Source organism: Tamandua tetradactyla, chromosome 12 (genome assembly GCF_023851605.1).
Source record: "Tamandua tetradactyla isolate mTamTet1 chromosome 12, mTamTet1.pri, whole genome shotgun sequence".
Classification (NCBI taxonomy): domain Eukaryota; kingdom Metazoa; phylum Chordata; class Mammalia; order Pilosa; family Myrmecophagidae; genus Tamandua; species Tamandua tetradactyla.
In genome coordinates this window covers 46,863,285-46,869,503 of record NC_135338.1, presented here as the reverse complement: position 1 = coordinate 46,869,503, position 6,219 = coordinate 46,863,285, and the positions used below count along the sequence as shown (strand labels likewise).

Here is a 6,219-nt window from a genome sequence, read left to right as displayed (position 1 = left end):
AAAATGACAGAAACAACCCTGGGACCCAACTAGATGAATGGAGGAAATTATATAAAAAGATAGTTTTAAAAAGAGAGTCAATATCATAAATAAATAATGATTTAAAAAGTGAGTTTCAAACTATGAAATTAGTATGACTTAAATAATTAAATAATACAATATTTGATACTGAACATAGCATATCATTGTTGCTGAAAATACATTTCTATTATTGCTTTTAGTAGTATATAGAGTTATAAAAAATTAACAAAGGATATAAAATGAGACTATTTAATCTTGATCAGTGTGTAATACAAGCAAAATTCTCATACACTTTTGGAAATATGAACTTTAAAAATGTTTATCTGTACCTTGATCTGGTAATCTGGATAGTCGCTGTTGATTCTGTAAACATAAAACTCTGGGCAATTATGCAAAATGTTGATAAATGCATATGCACAGCTATGCTCATCATAATCTTATGCATGATAGCAAAAATAGATAAAGCATAAAATGCTAAACAAAGTTAGTCACATAAATAATATATTATGCAGAATATGAACCACCATACAACCATGGATAACTATGTTTATAAAACATTTTAATGACATAGAAAATAATTATTCACTGGAGACATATTTGTGATAAAATGATCTCAACACATAAATACTGAGCAAAAACATTAAAAATGATCTGTAAATATGGTCATTTTAGAATTCTTCTTGACATGCCATTACAGTTTCAAAATATTCATAAGCAAGAATTATTTTTCATATTAATTGTGAGATGAGAAGATAGGGTCTTTGAGGCAGCTGAAATACAATAAGCAAGAGCAGGAGAGCCTGATATGAAACGAAGCATAAGCATTCATTCCAGCAATGAGGCAAAATTTGGAGGATCCTGATCATAAAAGACCGCATGAGTTGCATAAAGGAATTTAGATTTTGTCTTAGATATTGGGAGCAAAAAAAGAATTTGGTAAGCAGAGATTTTTTTAATATAATAATATTTAAATAATGTTTAACATCATCAACCAGCCGACATTTCAAGTGTACTCTTTGCCTGGTACTCTAGTAAGTGCTTAATGTGTATCCTCTCATTTATACCTTGCAATTTCTGCTTTGACATAGATAAACTATTTGAAATTTTTTGATATTTTAAACAGATGCTAAAGGAAATGTTTTCCTTAAATAAGCCCACACTCCAAAGAGTTAGAAAAAATGGAAAGAGAAACTTGAAATCTGGACAAATAAGAAATAGTAAATTGTCAAATAAAAACCAAATTTAGAAAGGGAAAGACTTTATTTTAAAAGATAAAGAAAAAGGATTGCAATGGGGGAGGGAATTATTGCAATAGGGAGAATATTTTGACCATAGAATCTGTAGCTGTCAGGCAGAAAGGAATTTTCTTATATATGGGGGATAGATAAGGCTGGAAAGAACAGTGTGGGAAGAGAGAAGGAGGAAGTGGAGAAATGGGGAGTGGGGAGCAGTATCATCAGCAAATGTTTTTCTTTGAACTTAATTTCCTAGGAGTGGTCCTTAATGAGACTGAATCAGTGGGCATTAAGTGGTCCTTAATGCACACTGGTTCAGTCTGAAGATGGCTTAGGGAAGGAGTGAAGCTTACCTAGAGTCTGTTCAAACCAGTTATTTTGTACATATTGGTCAGTGGGTGCAAACATTTCAGCTAATTGTTAGTAAGAAAACAATGCAACTTGGAAGGTCTGTGCCTGGTCTTGTCATAGGGAAACAAGGGGCCATCTCTGAATCCATCTAAATCCCATGGATGAAGGGTAGTTCTTCACACAAAGCCATTTCCTGGAACAACAACAACAAAATAACCCATCACTCTCTTCCAGGTTCTCAGGACTCAGGTAAAATGCAACACTGACAAAATAAAACGATTCTTGAATTTATTGGAAACTAGTACCTCAAATCCGTAATGTAATTCTACCAAAGAATGTGAATTGGAAATTGGTTTTCCTGAAATTGGGGCCACATTTAGATTCATTAAAGTGTCCTTCTTTTTTCATTTCAAGAATTCATAATTACAAGGTTAGGATAAATAGAAAATAGTTTGCAAGCTAAACACGTGCATACAAACCAAAGGCAAAGCTGTGGAATGAGAGTGGTAGTGGTTCAATGAATAAATGCTGACCTAGCCCTTCACCATAAACAACACACAAACGAACATATTGGAAGTGGAGGAAGGACAAAAGGTGGGAGGAGTGGAGGAGTAACCTCTTTTTTAAAGACGTTCTCTGATTTTGCATTTAAGTGCATGATATCACTCTTTACTATATTCTCTTCCAGATCTATTAGTTTTCTACTGCCCCTCCGCCCATCAGCCACAGTTATCTCTGACAGACACCATGAGTTTAAAGAAGGAGGGGCTGTGTAACAGACCTTGGTGACATTCTTGAATTACCATTGTACTTTAATTTTTGCCAGAAGCATCTTCATTCAAGGTTGATTTCACTTGATATTCTTTCTTTGGAGCAATCAAGCTCTTCTTTTAAAAAGTTGACAATGCTGGGAGGATTATAATTCTTGGTGCTACTAGTCATTTAGATTGTGCTGACTCAAAACAATCAGATATCTTTTCTTCTGAAAATTTGCTAAATCCGGGGGTGCTACAGAAAGGACTGATAGCTTTGTTAGCATAAAGAGAAGATGGTTCTGCTAAATTTCCATCTTAGAGAGAAATTGCCTGGATGTGAAGTCCTGGCATTGACAGATATGCAGAGACAGCATGAAGTTGTTCCGCTGGAGAATAAGTCGGCGCTTTTTAGAATAGCACCCAGTATTTAACTCATGACTTCTTTTGTCAATAAAAAAAATTAAAAACTCAAACTGATATAAATTTGTGAGTATGGTACAATGACTGTTTTCATGATCATTTCAGACTAAGTTACTTACTGGTGACCCATCACTCCTAATAGTTTAGTGCATATTGCCTATAAACCAGGACTTCTCTAACACAGCTATGACATAACAGTCTAAATCAGGAGATTAACACTGATACATTAATACCATCTAATTCCCAAACCTTGCTCAAGCTTTACTAAGTGAGCTGATAATGTAGTAGGAGCAAAAGGGTCCAATTCAGGATCACACATTGCATTTTATGATCAGATTTTCTTAGTCTCTTATTCTAGAACAGTTCCTAACTCATTCCTTTTGATTTTCATGACCTTAACACTTTTGAAATTATAGGTCAGTTATTTTGTATCTTGTCTCTTATTTATTTATTTTTTTTCTGATTAGATTCAGTTTATGCAGCACTGGCAGGAATATCACAGAAATGGTGCTGCATTCTCCTTGCAACCTATCAGGAGGCACATAATTTACCATTTTACTAATGATATACTCTGTGGATGTATTGATTAAGGTAGTGTCTATAACCTCCTCTACTATAAAATTGTATTTTCCTTTGCAATCAATAAAGATTCTATGGGATGTTGTGTGAAACTATGTAAATATCTCTCATCTTTTTAGTTTTTTCAAAATTTATGTATATAAATATGGGCTCCATATTTTATTCATATTTGGTTTAATATTTTATTCAATGGCTATAATCCATTACTATCAAGATATATTTTAAAGACCAAAGTCCCATGCTTGGCAATGGGACTCCTCTTTAAGCTGGCTTTTGTGTCTTTATTTTTTTTTATTATCATTATTCTCATCACTATTTGAGGACTTACCACTTGTTGGTATTTCAAGATGTTTTGGGTTCATTTTATACATTTTCTGCTTCAAGCCTGGAATTAGCCATTTCTTCAAGGAGACCCGTTACCATTTAGTGGTACTTAGAAACTAAGATCTGGGTGCTAATCATGCTCATTATGATTGAGTTGTTGCCAAAATCAGAATTTTTTTGTGGACACAGCTATACATACATACAGCATATAAATAGATAAAATTGACTCTCCCTTTCCGTTTTTATAAATTCCATCTCCAGAAGAAATCTGGTTCCAATTATTCTTAACAAATTTACCTCTTTGATCAATCTTCCTCCACATGGCCAATCTCTCTTAGCCATCACTACCTCCGTCAGCACTGATGACCTCTTCACCACTTTGAACTCTGACACCCAACACACCTTCCCTCCCAGCTCTACATCCTCCTCATCTGATTAGGCCATCCCACCCCCTTGTGTGTCCCTTTTTACAATTCCACTTCCACTTCTGACCCCTCCTTAGTGGACATACACCCATCCCTCCACTCCACTTAGATGCCTTCTGTGGCGTTTGCTGAGCTGCTATCATGAGTATCACAATGAGTTGGCTTAAAAAACAAGCATTTACTGTATCACAATTTTGAGGCTACGTAAAGTCCCAAATTATGATATTGAAAAGGCTTGCTTTCTCTCCCGAGACTATAGCATTCAATTACTGGCTTGCTGAAATCCTTGGGGCTCTTGGTGTGCTGGTTTGAAATTGTTATGTACCCCAGAAATGTCATGTTTTCTTTCCTAATCCAATCTTGTGGGGGAAGACCTATTATTTAGGGTAGGAACTTTGACTGGATTGTTTCCATGGAGATGTGACAAAACCAGTTGTGGTTGTGGACCTTTTGATTAGATGGAGATCTGCCTCTGCCCTTTCAAAGTGGATTTTGATTAGTTTACTGCAGTCCTTTAAAAAGAGAAACGTTTTGGAGGAAATGCAGATACTTGGAGAGCTGTTGCTTCAGAACTGACAGAGACACAGAAAGAGTCAGTGGAGTGCTGACAGAGAGAGCAGATGCCTAGACTGGGTTGTTTGGAGATGTAGAGCCCAGCAGATGTTGCCATGCACCTTCTCATGAGATGCTAAGCAAGCCAGAACCCACAGTTGTATCCTGAAGGAGCTAAGTGAAGACCCGCAGATGCTTAGAGAGGAAACCACTGGTATCAGAAGTTGGAAGCAATGGAACCAGGAATAAGAACCATCAGAAGCCAGCCACGTGCTTTCCTATGTGACAGAGATCACCCTTTCTTGAGTTAAAGTTTCTTTCTTTGGATGCCTTAGTCTGGGCATTCTTATGACCTTAGAACCATAAACCTGGACTGTATTAAATTCCTTTTTTTAAAAACCTTTCCATTTCTGGAATATTATATTCTGACAGTATTTAGCAAACTAAAACACTTGGCTTGCTTCTCTGCCTCCTGTCACATGTGATGTCTTCTCCTTTCTCCTTCTGTGACTTTTCCTTTCTCTCTATAAAGCCTCCAAAATATGCATTAATATTCACCCTCATTCAATTGGGCAACACCTTAACTAAAAATAACATCTTCAAGAGTTCCTGTTTACCATGGGTTCACATACACAGGAGAGTGATTAAGAATGTGTCTAAATTGGGGTACATAATTCAATTTACCATACCCTCTTCATTTTACACAGGGTCTGACTTCTGTCTGGGTAACCTCTCCATGTGAACACATTCTACATTCCTTCTCAGGCTGTTCTGTTTCTAATACTCCCACACTGGAGTCCTCCCTTCCAGCAAGTCTGACTTGTTCAGTCCCACCAAATGACTTGAGGGCAAAGTAGTTCAGGAAAGAACAGGAAAAGAAGGGAGAGATAGAAAGGGAAGAAGAAATGAAATAACAGTCATTTTTAGCTTGTTTTAAAAGAAAGGCCACGAGATCCAGCTGGACTCTGGGCCACTTAAAGCCAAGTATCTTTTTATTCTACATCATCTGAATTACTCATAGCACCTGGCACCATTCTGGGTGCATTATACCGTCAACATATCTTTATTTAGTCCCAATAAATACCAGCACTGTATTAGTTTCTGATGAACAAGGTATTGTCCCTAACTTAAAGAGGATTATTGTTTCATGGAAGAGAAAAGCAAGCAAACAGACAATAAAAATAAGTATAACTGCTATGAGAGAGTTAGTCCCAGGATGCCAGGGAAGCATCCTTTTAGAGATGAGAGAGAAGACATTTTCCTTTTAGAATTTCATTTAAAAGTCACAATGGCCAAGTGAAGAAAAATCATGCCGAAAATGCTACTTAAAATTTAAAGATTAAAATAAGAAACACTAAATTGCACAGGGGTGGCTGAGCTAATGTCACTCAGATAGTTAAGGGAAGTATTAGGAGTCAGACACTTGCCCTCTGCTTCCAAATTCCACATTTCTTCAAGTAAACCATGCCGCTCAGTGAAGTGTTAGTTATTTCAAAATGGTCAGTTATTGCACGTTAGCACAATATGGCACAAAAATGGGACATGGGATACCACTTA

At 36.3% G+C, this 6,219-nt stretch overlaps 1 long non-coding RNA gene across 2 annotated transcripts in view; it reads right to left on the bottom strand.

Annotated features, from left to right (window-relative positions):
* Positions 1 to 612: 612 nt before the first annotated feature.
* LOC143651497 (uncharacterized) overlaps positions 613 to 6,219 on the bottom strand; it is a 153,388-nt gene continuing 147,781 nt past the window's right edge. For both annotated transcript variants that reach the window (XR_013159984.1, XR_013159982.1), the window contains one exon: positions 613 to 1,800. This is a non-coding gene — a long non-coding RNA (uncharacterized LOC143651497). The remainder of the gene's footprint in view (positions 1,801 to 6,219) is intronic.